This window comes from Acomys minous (assembly GCF_964271855.1).
Source record: "Acomys minous genome assembly, chromosome: 3".
Classification (NCBI taxonomy): Eukaryota; Metazoa; Chordata; class Mammalia; order Rodentia; family Muridae; genus Acomys; species Acomys minous.
The window spans coordinates 124382930-124401942 of NC_140485.1; the positions used below are offsets into that span (position 1 = coordinate 124382930).

General features: G+C 39.1%; 1 protein-coding gene across 2 annotated transcripts in view; it reads left to right on the forward strand.

Annotated features, from left to right (window-relative positions):
- Positions 1-19013, forward strand: part of ADGRG6 (adhesion G protein-coupled receptor G6) — a 186971-nt gene that overhangs the window by 20463 nt on the left and 147495 nt on the right. Inside the window, exon 1 of one of the 2 annotated variants that reach the window (XM_084776097.1) lies at positions 4910-4930. The exons of the other annotated variant lie outside the window; for it this stretch is intronic. The gene's annotated coding sequence lies outside the window, so the exon portion shown is untranslated. Of the gene's footprint in view, positions 1-4909; positions 4931-19013 lie in introns of those variants that run through there. 2 annotated transcript variants of the gene reach the window in all.

Sequence of the window (19013 nt, forward strand, 5' to 3'; positions counted from 1 at the left end):
CTTACATTATTAAACCACCCACAAATGGGCAGGATGAGTTTTATCCCTCAGTCACTATGCTTGAGCAACCTCTCCTTGACTCTCCTAAGCCTGACTCATAAGAAGGCCATCCCTTTGTTCACTAGTAAGCAGCATCATGAGCTAGAGGTCTTGTTGGCATACCAAAGAGCTGCATAAACTATGAAAGACAAGACAGAAGTTTGTCTTGAAGGTCTTTAACGCAGACCTTAATGCAGGTTCCAGGAAGGATCAGTGTCTGTCGATTCTAGGTATGCGCAGAGCTAGAAAACAACCTAAGAACTTCCTCCTTGTCTAGGCTTCATCAAAGAAAAACCACACGGGCTTGCTTAATTGTTAGATTAACCTAGAGAAACTAATGAAAAGGCAAACAATGAGTTAGAGAAAGACCTCGGGACCCAGGGCCCATACAGATGAACTAAGTCATACACTAAGCCTGTCCTGCTAGACACTGGGGTAGTGGTTAAGGGCCTTCACAATTTTTACTATGGCTGCTGCTATTGGTTCTACGGCATCAGACTTTAAACGCATGCCTCTCCTCTCCCACATACCTCTATGCTATCAGGGCCCACTTCCAGGTTCAGAACCATTGTCTCCATACCTCATTTTAGAATGCTGTGAGGGTCAAAATGACTGTCACACAGCAGCAATGAATGACACATCACCCTGCCTATGGGCACCACAGATGGTGTGGCACTGCAAAGATGTGTGCACTTTCCTTTAGTCCTGATGTGAGAGCTGTAGCCTGCTGAGTATTCTACCATAACTACTCAAGGAAGGAGAATTAAGTAATGGAATAAGTGCTATGTGTTAGTTTCATTTTTCTCATGAATCTTAATAATAGCTATGGGCATCACTATTTTCTATAATTAATAGTTTATAGAAGAGTAAATGAGAGCTCAGAAAAATGAATTGTATCTAATTTGCTAATAAGTGGAAAGATGTAATCCACATCTAAAATGGATCCAGCACTCCAGAGGATAATATGTCTTTTGCAGTATGTATCCTTTTCAGAGGGTTCTGTTACTTCTGTCTGTAAAAGTATGTGGAAAAGACTCTGGTGTTTGGTGTTGGGCAAGGTCCATGTTTAACAACTGGTTTTTAAGGCTAGAGAGATGGATCAGTGTGAAATGGACCTGCCAGGGAAATGTGAGGTTCTGAGTTCAAATCCCCAGGAACCACATACAAAACAGGCACAGGAACAGACATCTGCACAAAAACAGACACAGGAACACACATTTGTACAAAAATAGGCACAGGAACACACATCTCTACAAAAACAGGCACAGGAACACACATCTCGACAAAAATAGGCACAGGAACACAGGTCTGTATTTAAACAGGCACAGGAGCACACGCATCTGCATAAAAACAAACATGGGAACATACATCTGTATATAAACAGGCATGGGGACACATATGTCTGTATAAAAAATAGGCACAGGAAGACACATCTGTACAAAAGCAGACATGGGAACACATGTCTGTAATCTTCTTGTTCCTCTGGTAAAATAGTAAGGGGTGGAGGAGAAGCCCCAGAAGCTGACAGGCCTTACAGGATGGTTTAGCAAACCAGAAGTAGTTCTGTCTCAAAATGAGGTGCAAGATAAGGTTGATATGTGACTTCCACGTGAATGTTGTGTCATACATGCGCACATGCACAAGCGCACGCACACACACACACACACACACACACACATATTTCATGTACATACACATATCCTACACACATAGACACAAAATAAAAATATTTTAAATTATATCTTATTACACTTGTTTATGGTGAGCTACTACAATGTGTCATTGTGAAGGTGTGAAGGCTGAGGGATAACTGTTGTGAATCATCTCCTCATTTCACCCATGGAGTTCTGGGGAATCTGACTCAGGTCTTCAGGCATGGCATCAAGCACCTTTTACCAATGAATCATTTTGCTGGCCTATAATGCTTTTTTTTTTTAAACCTGACTTTCTCACTCTCCAGTAAGTGATTATAGAGTAAATATTTTCAAATATATCATGGAGATAACAAGAACACCCACTCATTAGGATAGCTGTTATGAATGAGTAAAGCACCATGCCTGCAATTAGGGCACAAGGATCACTATAGCACGGGTGAATCTAGCTGAAACAGTGCATGCCTGGGCCAAAGCTTTGTTATTTAACTTTAGTGGTCAGGGGTACTCACTCTGATATTTAAAAAATATTAGTCAGTCTTACTCCCTTGTTTGGAAGGTCACAGTTTCCCTATGGGTGGTTGTCTCTCCTCTGAAAAGCCCGTCCTTTTCATAAGTAACAGAACTGCATAGGCTCAGTAGTGTTCTAATCTTAGCCATACCAAACAATAACACAAAAATGCACATTTGTCAGTGGTGATGACAGCTCTTGAGTCTCTCTAGTCCATGGTGAATTTGTTTGATCCTTTTCTTCTACAGCCAGCGCATCCAAAACAAAAGCTCTTAGCTACAATATTTCTGGGTTGGAGAGGAGGCTTGTGGGGTTGAGAGCACTCACTGTTCTTGGGTTCAGTTCCCAGCATCCATATCAAATGGCTCACAAACATCTGTAACTCCGGTTCTAGAAGCTTTCTTTTGGTTTCTGCCCACATGTGGTGCATACACATATTCTAAGCACACACATACACACATAAAATTATAAAAAAAAAAAATAAGTAAATGTTAAAAAAATTTAAAGTATATTTCTGAAAACAAACAAACAAAAAACATAACTCCATTTTGAGGGGTAAGATATGGAAAGAGCTCAATTTGAATCAGGATAGAACTTTGGGCAATTTTTAAAGCAAGCTGCACCCCTCTTTTCGAAGCATTTTAGTAAGCTTGAGTGGACTTGTAAGTACTTTCCTCTAAAAAGAACATTCAATGCTATTTCCAAGTTAGGCCCCAGAGATGCCTTTCTTGGTTAGAAACTGAGGCTGGAGCTTTGTAAAAATCTTCATTGATTTTTAGGAAGTGAAAAGATATAGAGGCTACCCTGATGTGGAAAAGAGCTAATTCTGCAACTCTTTGGCCCTCCAAAGCCAAAGGGGTCACCTTTAGGAAACTTCTGATCCTGGTGTTCTGTACTCTAAAAGGCATGTTCCCACTCAGCTCCGGAGGTGGCAGGGTTGCCAGTGCACCTCATAAAATATGCTCCATCTGGTCTCCTTGTATTCCCAGAATGTTACTAGGTTAGCTGGAGAAACACAAGGAAAGATGAAGCCAAAGATCCCACTGTAAGTGGGTTTCAGCAAAACTGATTATTGGCTTGATGAGTTGCTTAGTAGGTAAAGACACTTGTCTCAAAGATCTGATGACATGAGTTTGAACCCCCCTTGAACTCCCACAAAGGGGAAAGGAGAAAACTAACTCCATTAACATGTACTCTGGCCATGCACCCATCCTGTGGTGCATGCGTGTCTCCTCATACACATCACAGACATACAGAAACACACACACACACACAAAACAGTAATGAATATCAATTTAAGTAAAAGTGTTTATTATTAATTTGTTTATTTTTTCACATTTCTAATAAGCTCTCTAACTAGATTGATCATCAAGGACCTCATGCTGACCTTGAACTCACAAGTAACGACCACACTTAACTTATGCTGTAGGCACAGGTGTGAACATAACATTTTTGGGGGGTTGTTTTTTATTTTTAATATTTTTAATTTATATTTTCAGTAGAGTAAAGTCCAGGCTCAAGAATCCTGTGATTCTTGATACAGAAATAAAACTGTGTTTTAAGTAATTATGACCCTGTGTTGGGCCATGGTCATAGCCTGGGGTATACATGGCTTACAGCCATCTTTTGGACAAACCTGCTGGGATTTTTTTTACTCCAATTCAATTAAAATTATTTTGAGACTGCAAGACTCATTCTTCAAAAACAAAGCTAATAATGTTCTCAAAGCAAATATGTTTACAGTTTTGGATGATAAAGTATGGAGATAGGAAATTACTAGGTGGATGAGGGAGGTGGCTATCCACCAGTGAGTAAATTGCTTGCAGTGCAAACATGGGGACTGATTGTGAGACCGCAGAACCTACAAGAGAAACTGAGTCTTCAATCCCTAAACTCAGTGAGTAGAGACAGGTAGGCCCCAGAAACATTATGGTTGTATAGACTAACCTAAACCTTAAGCACCAGATTCAGTGAGCAGCCTTATCTAAAAACAATAAGCATCATCATAATAAATACGTTGATGGGGGTTGAGAGATGGCTCAATGGTTAATAGTGTGTACTGTTCTTCCATGGGACATCCATCTGTCAGATAGTTCACAGCTGCTGTAACTCCAGTTTGAGGGGTACCAATGACTCTGGCCTTTAGGGTGCCTGCACTCACATATACATACCCATACACAGACATGCATAGGTACATAACTAAAAATAAAGAAAAAAAACTAAAACCACAGCAAAGCCTGAATAAGATAGCATAACTTCACATACTCATGTACACATGCATACACTACACACACACACACACACACACACACAGAGAGAGAGAGAGAGAGAGAGAGAGAGAGAGAGAGAGAGAGAGAGAGAGAATCTATTTGTTTAGTTTTAAAGTCAAGACCTAGGATGTATATTCTTGTCATAAAAATGGACTAGTAATTGACATGACCATGATTTGATCAACTAACAATTAGCTTGTATTACTTAATTATCCTAAACAGCCTGCAATAGCATTTACAAGGTATTGGAAGTAAACTTAGTATTGTAATTGAGTTGTATAAGTTCAATACTTTATATTAGAGTAGAAATACATGTGTTTCCACCACAGACAGAATTCCACCTAAAAATGGACAAGCTTGGATGCTGGCAGAGTCAATGGCCAAACTCTGTCTCTGTCTCTGTCATTTTTTTTTTTTTCATTTTGGAAGCTGCTAACCTGTACTTCTGATTCACACAGGTAAGTAAGTTTTATTCCTTCTCAAGTCTCTAATGGGGATGAAGACTAGATAGTTTAGTCTTATAATTAAGTTTAGTTGTTTAGGGGTTAAGATACTTTTAGGTCTAAATAGATGTTTTAAGTTCACAGAGATGAGATATGATAGATATTGATTTTCTTTCAGAATTTTAGACTCACTAAGATAGGAAAGATGTTTTCTGCAAGGTTGCCAAATACAATTAGCCAAAACACTCTGAATACAACATTTATATAATTCCTGATTGTTTTGTGGTTCTTCTTGCAGTATGTAGTTTTTAAAAATACGTAATCATAAAAATGTATATGTCCTCCCCAAAAAAATCTTTAAAAAAAAAAATAAAGTCAAGACCTTGGCTTTTCATATCAGTTTGCCTTTAATTTTGTAGGTCATCGTATCTAATCACTTACTTTTTGTCTAATCTTTAACATTTGTTAATTAAACCTTATATAAAAAATATTGTAGTTCCTTCCATACATAAATACATGTTTATAATCCTGAGTGGAGAGAATAAATCAAGACAACAGAATTCACTAGAAAGGAAGACGAAATAAGAGGTATCCACATAGCCCATGTGAACAAGGGCTACTTTCTACTACTGTACACCCAGGTCCACCTTTAATGGCATAACAAAATGAACTAATGGTCTAACAGAGAGAAAATATTGAAGCTAGAAATATATAGTTCTTTTTTTTTATATTTTACTTAATAAGACACCAAGGAAAGTCAAAGGACCTCCCATAAATTGATAGCTTCTTTTTCATCTAGACTTCCATTTATTCTCTCTCTGTGTCTGTCTTTCTGTCTGTTCTGTCTCTCTCTCCATGTATATACATAAATATATGTCATATATATGACACAGATATGTATGGGAGGAGATGTAGAGAGAGCCAAGAAGAGGATATATATATACATGTATGTATTCATTCCATACATATGTGTGTATATAGTCATTATGCACTCACATATACATATTTATGTATACATTATGCATAATACACATTTCACTTTTTAAAATGCTGATTTCATTATGATTTTTATGTTATAAGCAATGTAAACAGATTCTGGATTTTTATGGTGAAAATGAATTTATTATAAATTGCTGTTGAAGTAGGTCATAGAGCTGAAGAGGAAGCACAGGAACTGGGGTAAGAAAATTCAAGAAGTTGCTAACTCTGGGGATTTCAGTGGCAACAAATGCCTCCAAGGACTTCCTCAGTGACCCGTCAGAACTAAAGGGTGTGAATTCCAGCTATCCTGTTTGACTCTAAGCTAAAGACTCAAAATCCCGGCAAAGAAATCTGACTCAGTGGCTTTAGCTTTCTACTTACCTCTTGACACACCGATGGAAGGCTGCTTGCTTTTGGCTCTGTCAAAATGGCGCCAATGGAAGATGGAGGCTATCTTACTTACTCTTCTTTGGCTGTGATAAGACACTATGGCCAAGACAACTTACAGAAGAAATAGTTTATGGGGGGGGGGGGAACCTAATAGTTTCAAAGGGTTAGTCCTCAAAGCAGGAAATATGGCAGCAGACAGGCAGGCAAGGTGTTGGAGCTGGCGCTCCTTTGGATGGAAACCGGTTTCACAGGTTCCTGAGGAATGCTGGCTTTTATCTAACAGCCAGAAATCCTTTTATAGGCCAGCCTGGAGGGAGCTAAGATTGTCTTTGTGGAACATAGGAACTCCCTGAGACCTGACTCACTTGCAAGGACTCCTGTCAGTGACCAAATCACTCACAAACCCACCTTCCCCCACCATCACGCTGGGTATCACAATCTCCATATTGTGTTATCAAGCTTGAATACGTCTTCAATACTTTAGAGTGCTCATTGGGCAGAGGTCACAGTGGCAATAGAATGGTAATTGCTTGCACTTTGTGTCCTGCTTCATAAACTTAGGGACCACTACGAGTCCCCTTCCCCCCAGGGGTAAAACTTCCTATGTGCTCCAGGCAGCTAGCTCAGCAGCGTCTATGGCTAAGGAACCTCAGAGGCAAGAGAGTCACAGTTCAGACTCTTATTAGAAACCAGTTCCAGAAACCTAAAGTGTGAATGTGGGTCGTGGCGTTTCCGTTTTCCAGTACAAGTATTTTGTACCAGATCTTTGTGCTTATTTTTAAGCCGTGTCTGTTATTCTACTTCCTTCAGGAATCTTCTGTTACGACTGAGCTCAGTGGTCTTTTAGCCTTTCTTCATTCGCCTTCTGTTGATGTGATTCGTAGTCCAACCAAACTTGAATGCTGTTTTGCAGCTCCATTAAATGGCGTTCTTTTCTATATTGAAGCTCACTGCCTGACACAAGTCTTTTCACAATTTTGTCTTTAGACAGGCACGCTGTGTTTTCCACAAAGTTTTTTTTTTTTTTCAAGTTGCTCTGGTTTCTATTTTAACCACTGCATTGTTCCTAACCACCCACCAGTTCCTTATTTTCCATGCAAAATACATGTTTCAGTCAGCATTTCTGATGAAGACTCCTACCTTCTGGGGAGGAAATCGGGGTAGTTTTGCATTTATTAATTGGCCATTATGCATAGGCATTTCCGTGAAGGCAGAGAAGCAAGTGCTACACAAGGGCCAGGTGTACACAGAGTTAAGTTTTCTGTAAACAAGGAAAGGTAGATGTTGTAATGTATAAAGAATGATGCCATGCAACAAATCTGGTACAGAGAGGTTTATTTATGAAAGTGGAGAGAAAGGGAGAGAAGTCAAAGTCCGAGTGAGCCATGAAGGCAGAGAGAGACAGAGGCAGAGAGACAGTGGGAAAGCAACCAGGAGAGCTGGAGAAAGAGAAGAGGGGAGGGGAGACCCAGACACAGAGAGGGGGAGAGAAACCAAGGAGGAGAGAGAGTGCAGTGACAGCAGGTCCTTTATATCTGGCGCTGATGCTCAACTGAAGCGCATCTGATGCACACCTGGCAGCGGCAGGTGATGATGTCAAAGGTTGCCCGGAAACCTAGAAGTAGGCTAATGGCAGTGCATAACACTACATTTCTCCCTTTTGTGAGGAAGGTGTGTTGAGGTAGAAATGAGACCCATGTGCTGAAACATGTATCTCTGGCAATCCTAAGAGAATGGGGGTACGGGTGGGCTGGGGAAGTCCTAGGAGAGCTGTCTGGCAGGTATGTTTTGCTGCTGTCAAGGAGGAACTTCATCATGTCTTGGCAATGACATGCGCTGTAGGGTTTCCAGTCTATAGTCCTTATGGTTCTCAACGACTCAGGCATCAAGTGGCTGCAATTCACCCACCTAAATGCCTTGGAGATCACAAATAAGATTATTCTTTCAGTAGAATTTCCTCATGATCACCTGTCTCCAGTCTATCAAAATCCGCACCCTCTTAACGTTCTCTCCAACTCTCTCCTGATGTCGTTATGTTGCACATATGAGATGCCTTTTGATATTTTTGAAGGCAATCCCCTGAAAGGTCACACCCCAGCGACCTTGTGTTTTCTGATTTGTACTGTTTGAATGCAGCCACAGGTTAGGGATCAAGTCACATCCACAAGAAGACTGGCTTCCCAGATGCCGCGAAGGAACCTTCCAATACTCTCCGTTATGACTGTTCTAATTTCCCAGAACTCTAGTCCTAGATACTTACTGATTTTTTTTTCTGTGCCTTTTGCCACAAATACCCAAGGAGGAAGACAACTCTAATCATTCTAACACTTCCCTCAAGTTTTTAGTTGGCAACATCTTTTAATGGGAGGAGGGAAGAGAAACACAGGAAGAAGCGTGCTCCTGAGGAGTTGAGGAAGGTACTTCAGACTGAGCAGAAAACCGAGAGGAAAAATGGTGTGTCCTAGGCAACTATTGCTGGGACTAAACACTATGGCCAGGCCAGCAGCAAACTGGGGTGGAAAGGATTTGTTTGGTTTACACTTCCACATCATAGTCCATCATTGAAAGAACTGAAACAGGGCGGGAACCTGGGGACAGGGCCTGAGGCAGAAGCCATGGAGGGATGCTAACTTATTGGCTTGCTCCCCAGGGCTTGCTTGGACTGCTTCCTTATAGAACCCACTACCATCAGCCCAGGGATAGCCCCACGTAGAAGGGCCTGGGCACTCCCTCATCGATCACTAGTTAAGAAAATGCCTCATAGGCTTGCCTATCCGCCTGTCTTGTGAAGGCATTTTCTCAATTGGAGTTCCCTCCTCTCCGCTTATGTCAAATCTGACACAAAATCACCAGCACAGGGGAGAACGCTGTTTAGATGGGTTTAATTAATGAAAAAAAGGGGGCCGGGAATTTGAAAGAGAGGAAAAGAGGGGTACATGATGGGATTTGGAGGGAGAGAAGAGGAGGAGAAAAATAATGTGGTTATATTGTAATCTAAAAGAAAGAAAGAAAGAAAGAAAGAAAGAAAGAAAGAAAGAAAGAAAGAAAGAAAAATTAAAAAGAAAAAAAGAGCCAGCCTAGTGGCACCTTTTCCCTGAAGTCTTCTAGCGTGGCCGGGTCAGTAGCTGAGGGAATGCCTGTATCCTCTCCACCCTAGTAAGACTGTGTTAGCATCATAGCAGTTTCACATGCCTGCTTGCTTGTGGCAACTTTTAAAAACAAACTTTTAGGCTTTCGTTTTATAACTTTTAATCTGATATTTTTATTTTCGACTAATTCCTAAGGAGGATTTCTCAAGGGGAGGGAGCCACTTATAATACAGCACTGGACTCTTGACAAAGGAGGGTAGGCAAGAGAACAAAGGCAGTCTGTCCTGAAAACAAATGATACAACCTCAGCGCACATATGAACTGCCTTTGGCTGTAGAAAATGCATGCAGTAAGGCAGATAGCAGCCTCGTCTAAACAAACATCCTGAGAACAGCCTACGTGTAGTTTGAATAATAACAGTAAGAATCATGTTTGCCTAGGGAAGGTCTTTATCTTCACTTTCACTGCCAGCCAGGGATTCTTTGTTGATGCCAGGATTTGGTTAATCTCCAGTGCAAACACACACACACACACACACACACACACACACACACACACACACACACACACACACACCCTCAAATAGAAAGAGATTATCTAAAGCTAAGATTAGTGAAGGGGGAAAAAAAACTTCCTTAAGGAACCTTCTAGAGGGTGCTAAGAATGTCATGCCCAGTAAAGGGCTCTAGGCTCACTACTCTGCAATACAAAAAAAAGAAAGAAAGAAAGAAAGAAAGAAAGAAAGAAAGAAAGAAAGAAAGAAAGAAAGAATACAATAAATGCCTTTCCAGTCCCCTTTAAGAAAAGAATGCCTGCAATGTCTTCAGCATCACACTTGGTTCATCTAGCTCCAAATCTGAGGAACGGTTTATCTCCTACTTCCGCCTTAGATTTCTCGTTCCCTCAATTTGACTTAGATGGAGCCCCAAACATTCATTTAGATTCAGGAACTTGATGGAAATACACAGCAGCGAGTTGAAGCAGAAAAGAGATCTCACAGGTCTGCCTTCCAAGATGCAGGCCTTTCCCAGCTTCCTGACCTTCCTAGTCCATCTCAAGTCTTTCCCTTACGTTCTCAGCAGTATGTTGCAGTTAATTAGCTCATGAATTGTTAACACACTTGCGACTGTGCTTATGAGGATTACCGTTTGTGGTAACTCTCATGCTGATAAGTGTCCCTGGTGAATTAGCTCCATAAAGTCAGTTGGGAAATGATCTCCTTCCCTTAATCTTCAAGTAGAATTTCTGTAGGATTAACATTTAAAAAAAAAAAAGTTTAAGTCAACGTACCAATCATGCCACAGAAAACAATCATTTTTCTTGTATAAAGCATTTTACTTATGGTTTCATTAGGTTTAGTTACTGTTAGCGATTCAGATTTCTTGTTTCTTCAGAAATCACTTTTGCTTTCTTTTTCCCCCCCTTCCTCCTTTGGTTTTATTGTTGTTTTATTTTATTTTATTTGTTGTTGTTGTTGTTGTTGTTGTTGTTGTTTTCTTTGGGACAGGGTCTCACCATATAGATTGGGCTGGCTTAGGACTCATAGATAGCCACCTGCCTTGCTTCCCACATCCAGAGATTAAAGACATGTGTGCCCCACACCAGGACTTTGTTGCTGGTGGTTTTTGCATTGCTTTGTTTTTGTTTTTGTTTTACTGTTGCTTTGTTTTTGTTTTTATTTTTGGTGGTTGTTTTTAAAAATTGTGCACCTTAACTCTGAAAGTGGAAGGTCTTCTATTATATTCCTTTCTGATGTCTTCATTCATGTTTACATTTTTGTTTCTTTTGTACTGTTTAAATAAACATTAATTTTAGTGTTGTTTTATGCCCTAAACTAGAAGCCCACACAATCAATTATTGATCTTCTTCTCTTTTAAAATAAGTATTGAATACTATAAGTTTCTCGTGAACTACTTAATTTCATTACACAAATTTTAATATAAAATATGTTCATTATCAAACGTCTCAAAATATTTTGAAATTATTTTTGCTTTCTTTTCTGACTAATGAGTTACTTAAAACCATGTTGTTTAACTTCCAAATACTTGGGCAATTTCCAGATACGTTTCTGTTTCAAATTTAATCTAAGTTGTTCTGTTTGTTGGGGAACACATTTTTGCATGAGTTCAGTATTTTATGTTTTTAACAACAGTGCTGTCATCTCAGCTCTGTAAGTGTGCTCTCCACACAGGTTTGAAAAGATAGTTCATGATGAGATTCTGTAGCATCTTTAGTATGTGTCACCTAATCCGTGGTGTTCTAGCCCTCCACACTATTCATGAAACTATTTTCTCTATCAAATACAAAGAGGGGTATGAATATCTTGGATGGCTTCAAATGTTACTATTTCTCCTTTTAATTCTGTTAATTTGTAGGATCTTTGTTATAGGTATAAATACATTTAAAATCATTATATCATTTTGTATTGACTTATATATGATTTTATATACTTTTTTCCTATAGGATATCTGATATGTTGATAGCGTTTAAATTTTTAATTACATATGTTTTATTTGATGTGTACATATGCAAATATGTCTTTCTTTTTTTTTTTTTTTTTTTTTTAAATATGTCTTTCTTTAGTCTCGTGACATTTGAAAGTTGCAGCACTGTCAGGTTGTGAGACTTCTTCCACCCTCTGCTAGGCTTTTGGGTTGTTTTGGGCATAGATGACATGTTTTTACATTTCCTCATTCAGCACTACCTTTTCTTGTAACTGAAACGCGCATGCTTCAGGGCTGTCCAGTCGACCCTAAGCTGGTTGTTGAAAACAGTAACATATTGATCTCAAAGTTGAGGCTCATTACTTACTTCGAAGAACTCAAAGCTGCGCCTGACACCTCTGCATTCTCTCTTGCAGTGCCCGAGAGTACCCTTATACTCAGCACCTCTATTATAATTCAACATTATAAGTGATTCCATACTGTCATCAGTATGAAGCGTTTTTTTCAGCCCTTCAATTGTAAAATCAAAAAGGAATTAAGTTCACATTTTAAGGAAGAAATTAAGAGGAAGAAATACATATACACACACACCACTGGAATTAATTAACTCATTTAATGACAGGTACCGACTGGTGACTGTTTTAAAGATAAAAGAACATGATGAAAATTAATTCTAATACATTTATTACCAATAATAATCACCATAGCTTCCTTTACACGTATCTGTGCCAGACTACATAATTAGCAGCTGCTTTATGTAGATCACCCCTTTCAATTACAGCTAAAAAGCAAACTTTCAGAAAGCTGTTCAGAAGTTCATTAGTAAATAAATAAATGTAAATAAAGATAAATAAATAGAACGAGTATGGTAATAAGTAATAAGCCTCCAACCGTGAGACTAATCTGTTACTGCTTGGAACACCGAGCTTGGGGCTGACTGGACAGTCCTGAAGCATGCGCACTCCACTTACAAGAAAAGGCGGTGCTGAGTGAGGAAATGACATCTTTAAATATGAACACACATACAAAACAAGTATTTCACTCAGACTATTCTTCTACTTTAGAAAAAAAATCACCAAATACCTCTTAATGTGTTCTGTGTACTTTATAACTCAGAAAAGTTTAACTTGCTAATAACTAAAAATCAAAACCCCCAATTTATTTATAAGTCTAGCTCTAAAAGTTAAACAAACAAACAAAAAACAGAGCACAATAAAAAAAAATTGTTCATTTTCACAATCATCCACTAGAAAGAAAACGGCTCCGTAAAGAGACTGTAACCATTTCAAGCATATTCGAAGAACAAATTTAGTCCTTATGCAATATGGCTTTGCATCAGTGTGAGAAGACGACTCCCACACTGCCTACCAGCAGTTGAATAGTCCCCCTGAGCCCACCTGGAGTCTGTTCTCACTCAGCAATGGCTTGGGCTTTCATTGTAAGAGTAAAATTTATCGAGTGTAACTGATCTGGGAAAGTAAGATCCGCGATTCACGGTCACTTAGGGAAACCATAAAACACTGCCGCACGGCCACAGATGTAAACTTTATTAATCCTGGCAACAGTTTTCACTTAAGTCAGTGACCAGATAAAAAAGAGAAAATATGGAAAGAGTTCAATTCCATGAGCTGGAAAGGGTGTTTGATTTTTATAATCAACTTTACTAAATTTCATGATACTAACAAAATAAAACAAGTTCGATTTTCAGTACAAATGATAGTTTCTTTGATGCTGGCCATATTTTCAGGCACTGATGAGAAATTGACAGCAAAGTTTGTTAATACAGCATAATTTAATTAACAAAGTCAGCATAGGCACAGTTTAATTTCATAGTAAAAGAAACTGTTTTAATGACACTCATTTTAAAAACTATTTCATTGGTTGAATCATCTTGGTTTATAGACATAGCTGCCCATGTCCAAATCCACTAGCAGTTTTCCATGTTAAAAAAAATTGTTTCTGAGACCATGTGTGCTTCCCACATGAGAATGGCAGGAAGATTGTTCTTACTTTGCTCAAAGATTAATGATATTTTGTAGTTTGAAACCAAAGCTTTAGTTATGAATTTAATGACAGGCTCCCCCTTCTTGTATCCTCACACACTGTGGACCTTTAGAACATAATTGTTCATTCTGCGGCATATTTAAATTGACTGCAAAACAGAGGCTTTCATTAGGAATAAGATGTTGCTGCTAGTTCTGTAGACAGCTACTTTGCTTTCTCATTTACCTGGTACTGTGGTACTGTAATAATCACCCTCATAATGCTTTTGTTTTTGCTCAAATATTTAATGCTAACAAATGTCAATGAGCAATAGGATGAGAGATTTCTGTGTTCATTCATAACATATATATAGATATAGATATAAAACTTCCAAAATTTACATCTAATAGAACTTTTATAGGGTATAAGAATCTCATAGAAGTTTTAACACAGATGAATTATGAAGACATTATGCTAAGTGAAATAAGCAGATATAAGCAGCCAATTATCATACAATTGTCCTAATATGATATTCAGGAACAGACAAAGGCATGGAGACAAAACTAGAATGGACCTAAGCAGGGGTAGGAAGAGAGAAAGCAACAGGTTGCTACTTAGTGAGTTTACAGTTTTGGTTTAGCCCATCAGCAGGCTCAAGAGAAGGTTCCTGGTGCTACCTGAGATCAGTGCGAATGCAAGTAATGCCACAGGACTTCACACATAAAATTGTTATCTATATTTTACTATAATAAAGAAGTGAGCAAAATATCAATATATAGCTTTCACTGTAATTTGAAAAGATATTTTGAAACGCTTCAATAAAAACAAGAAACTATAAAATAACTGTGTACTAAAATACAATACAATAAAGTAAAATAACTGTGTAAGAGACAAAGAAAACCGGGGAAATCATAAACAAGAGTTGAATGACTTCTTCTAAATTTACCAAGGCAGTTCATATAGAACTCAGGAAAGGTAGGTTCTGATGGTGGGGGTAAGCCCAGATGTCCTGAACAAACACTCCACCGAACTCTGTTTGTTCTGTGAATCTGGGAAACACTCAGCCAAACAAAGTCTATCTTCTCCCCAGTGATTGCAGCACACATCCATGGTCCAAGATCTATGTCCTTACTGCAGGGTGTGTCAGCCAAACCAGGAAAATTTGAGATGGTATCATCTTTTATACCACAATTTTAGGAATGCTAACTACCAATCATTTCCATGCCGAGAACATAAAGACACAAAACAGAATCACCAAATTCCAACTTATGAGTTTGGTAGTAATTTTGCCTAATTATTCTGTTAATGAACTTTACTTTCTTTACTCGGGGAATCTGAGGTGTTTTTCTTTGTTTGTTTTTTGCTTTTTCCCCCCTATAGAAAACCTGATTCCATTTTAAAATTACCAGCGATAATTATTATTGTTTTTAAACTTCTGCTTTGCCAGATGTTTAACTAACACTATGAAAACACATCAGTCAACAAGGCTGGGTAGCAATTATTCCATTCTATAGCTATGGAGCTAGACCAAGGTGGGGGAGTCTTCACTCGAGGCCGCTGAGCAACACAGGTTATGTTTAAGTCTCTGCTCCTGTGACTCTCAAAGGGGGGCCTTTCTTGTAGGATGCCCACTTCCACTGGTGCCCCAAGTTCTTTGCCCATTCTACTAGTTCTGGGTCTCAGAACCTTCTGTTTCTTACTTCCTGAGACCTTTATTGCAAAGTTACATTTCATAAGTGGCTACTCTTTGTGAACCAATTCAAGCAAAAATTGATCCCACACAGCTTTTTCTAACCGTTCTCATCTCCCATTTAAGAGTCAGGGCTCATGTTTTCAATCACATTTCTTGGCCTGAGACTATACTTTCTGTTTCCAATTGTTCTGTCTCTGGCAGACAATTTAAACAATAAAATTAGCTTCTTCAAGACCAGCAGAGAGATTATATGATTGAAACCGTTATTAAAGAAATGAAAATGATTAAATTCTGGCAATGGCATATCAAATAGCAAACGGACAACCAAAGATCCAGCTTAAAAGTTAAACATGCATGAACTTATAGTGGAAAAAAAGTGCAACGGTCTTTAACATGGCGATATATACATATACAAAATTCCATGGTGTAAGTATTTCCCCCCTGAGGATATGTTTGTGTGGGTACATGCTAGGGCTGGCCAGAACGAGAAGAGGACATCAGATCCCCTAGAGATGGAGTCCCAGGAGGTTGTGCTCTGCCTGATGAGAGCACAGAGAAACGAAACAGGGTCCTCTGCAAGAGTGGGAGCTCTCATAACCATGGGGCTATCTCTCCAGCCCCAAAATGTGAATTTTAAATTTCTGTCATCTTTTTCTTTTTAAATCCAGTAAAGACTATGTAGCCTCAGACCTTTGATGAGTTTTTTTCCCTCTAAACTCTAGTAGAAATTTATACACTGTATACATTTTTGTGATGTTTGCTACATTTCTTAGAAAACCGAGCAATTCGTCAGTTTTGGTTGTTGTTTATTATATATTTTCAGATAGAAAACTTGACATAACACCTGTTTGTTTCTGGATCATTGCAGTGAGATATAACAGAATAACAGATGATGGATGTGGTGTTTTATTCCTCTAGTACCAGCTCTCGGAAGGCTGAGGGAGAAGGGTTCCAAGTTCAAAGCCAGACTTGGTTACCTAGTTCGTTTGTTGGACGACTCCCCCATTCCATTTTTTTTCTCTCCAGAGCTTTAGTATTTTCTGTATCCCTTGAAATAGCAAAACATGACTACTAGCCTTCTCAAGGAAATGTTTCATTAGTGTCTTTTCTATTTTAGAGCTAAATTTATTGTAAAACTTGACTATAGCACATTGTCCATCATTTTTCCTTTACATATGTCTTAATTGACAAACAATAATTGCTTGTATCTATGCAGTATAATGTGGTGCTTCTATATAAATACATATTGAGGAACATCAAACAAATTACAATAAACTTTACCTCGTGAATATTTTTTGGGGGATGGATAAACTAATTTTTTTCTTTCAATTTATGTATGTGCACACAAGTGCTTGTGTTCGAAAGCCAGAGATCAACTTCAGTGTCATTTCTTAGAAGAAGCTCGCCTGATTTTTTTGAGATGGAGTCTCTCATTGGCACCTGGAACTTGATAATTAGGCTAGGGTTGCCTCCAAACCTCAGAGATTCCCTGGGCTCGGCCTCCCGAGAGCTGGGATCAAACTTGCACAACTTTGCCTGAGTTTTGACACAAGCACTGGGCCTTGAACCACGGTTTTCATGCTTGTACCACAAGTGTCTTACTGGCTAAGCTAGCTCACCGCCACTTGGCTTTTGAGCGATTTTTAAATAAATGAAGACTACTATTGTGATTGCATGCTGTGCAACAGATCTCAAAAACATTCCTCTTGCTTAGCAGAAACTTTGTGTGTTGGTCAGTGCCTCATATTAGCTCCGCATCCAGCCTTGCTTCGTCTCAGGTTTAGACTCCATTGAGTTTGACTGTTTTTAGGCTCCTCGTATGTGTGGGGTCATTGAGTACTTTCCAAAAAAAAGAAAGAAGGAGGTAATTTTAACAGCGCTGAGCTTGGAGGACACTGTGTTAAAGGAAATCAGCCCAGCTCATCTCCTTCTCATGCTGCTCCATCATGGTTTCTGGCTCCTTCGTTGCCGAGGGAGTGCTCAGTTTCCATACTCAAGTGTCCTCCAGCCTCCGTTTGCATTGCTACCAATGCCAAATCCTTCTTCCTTCCTGAAACATGTTTGAATGCCAAACTCCTACTTTTATACTGCTTTCCAAGGCTTTCCTTCCCAGTCTCCTTTGCTAGTTCATTCCACTTAAGTGCTCATTTGCTCCATGCCAAGGCCTCAGCATCTTTATCTTCTTTATTGGTACATATAGATGGAGTATGACTCATTCTCAGCGCATGAAATGTCACCTGTATGCTGATGATTTCCCAAACATGCTAACAGCTCCAGATACGTGTGCCATTGATCTGGTGGTTTCTATAGACCTCTTCAGGCAGCTTACCTTCTTTCGGCCCACCCTCAGTCTTCCAAAATTGCTCTTTCTCCTGGGTTAACTTTCATCTTCTGTGTTGCTGTTCAAGTCTAAAACGTGAACGTCCATCTTGGTCCTTCTCATTCCTTTAGTCTCCTGAACCCAAAGCATCATGGATCCAATTACCCCACTCTCTAAAACCCTCTCAGAACTATGTACTTCTTTTAGTACCCTTTACTCTCAACACCTTTAACAGGATCATCGTTATTTTCCACCAAGATTACAGCAGCACCTACCAAAGTGGTCATCCTGTCTATTAGCCAGGACTTTCCTGAGAAACAGAACCAATAGGACAGGGAGAGAGCACTGGGAGAGAGGGAACAAAAGTGAGTAAGCAAGAGCAGGATAGCAAGAGGTAGATATGGAAGGGGGAAGGAGGGAGGGAGGGAGGGAGGGAGGGAGGGAGGGAGAGAGAGAGAGAGAGAGAGAGAGAGAGAGAGAGAGAGAGAGAGAGAGAGAGAGAGAGAGAATTTGAATTGGTTCACGTGTGGAGTTTCTCTGGAAGGCTGGAGACACAGAAGAGCCAGTGTTTCCTTTGGCTTCTAAAGGTCCTTGTCCTAAACGATGTTATAGAAGTCCAAAGGTTGACGATTCCTGCCTTACTTGTGACACTTCTTCCCCCAACATCTCCCCTACTCAAATCTCAGCTGATTAGAGGAGAGCCACTTTTATAGAGGACAATCTGCTTTATTTTAAGACCACTGCTTTAAACGTTAGTCTAATGAAGAAAAATACCTTTACAAAAAAAATCCAGACAAATGTCTAGCCAATTATCTGGACAACCTGTGGACCCACTAAGCTGACAGGCAAAATAAATTGTCACATCAAGTTTTTAATTATTGTCCTTTTCTAATAAATCTTCAACTTGGTAGGCAATTGCCATGTTCCTGTCTGAATCCATTTGTAGTACACCAGAGAACTGTAAATTAAATTCTAGTCTGTATGCTGACTTAAGAATCTTTCAAAAGTGTAACCTGGCCTTCTGACCTCCATCCCTATTTTCTTCAGCTATGCCTGCTTTCTTTTCCTTTTCTTCATTTTTTATATATTCACTTATATTATTACACATATATACAATAAACTACCTAGAGCAAGAAAAACCATAAAACAATCAGGAATTATATAAATGTTATTTTCTCAGTGTTTTGGCTATTTGTAT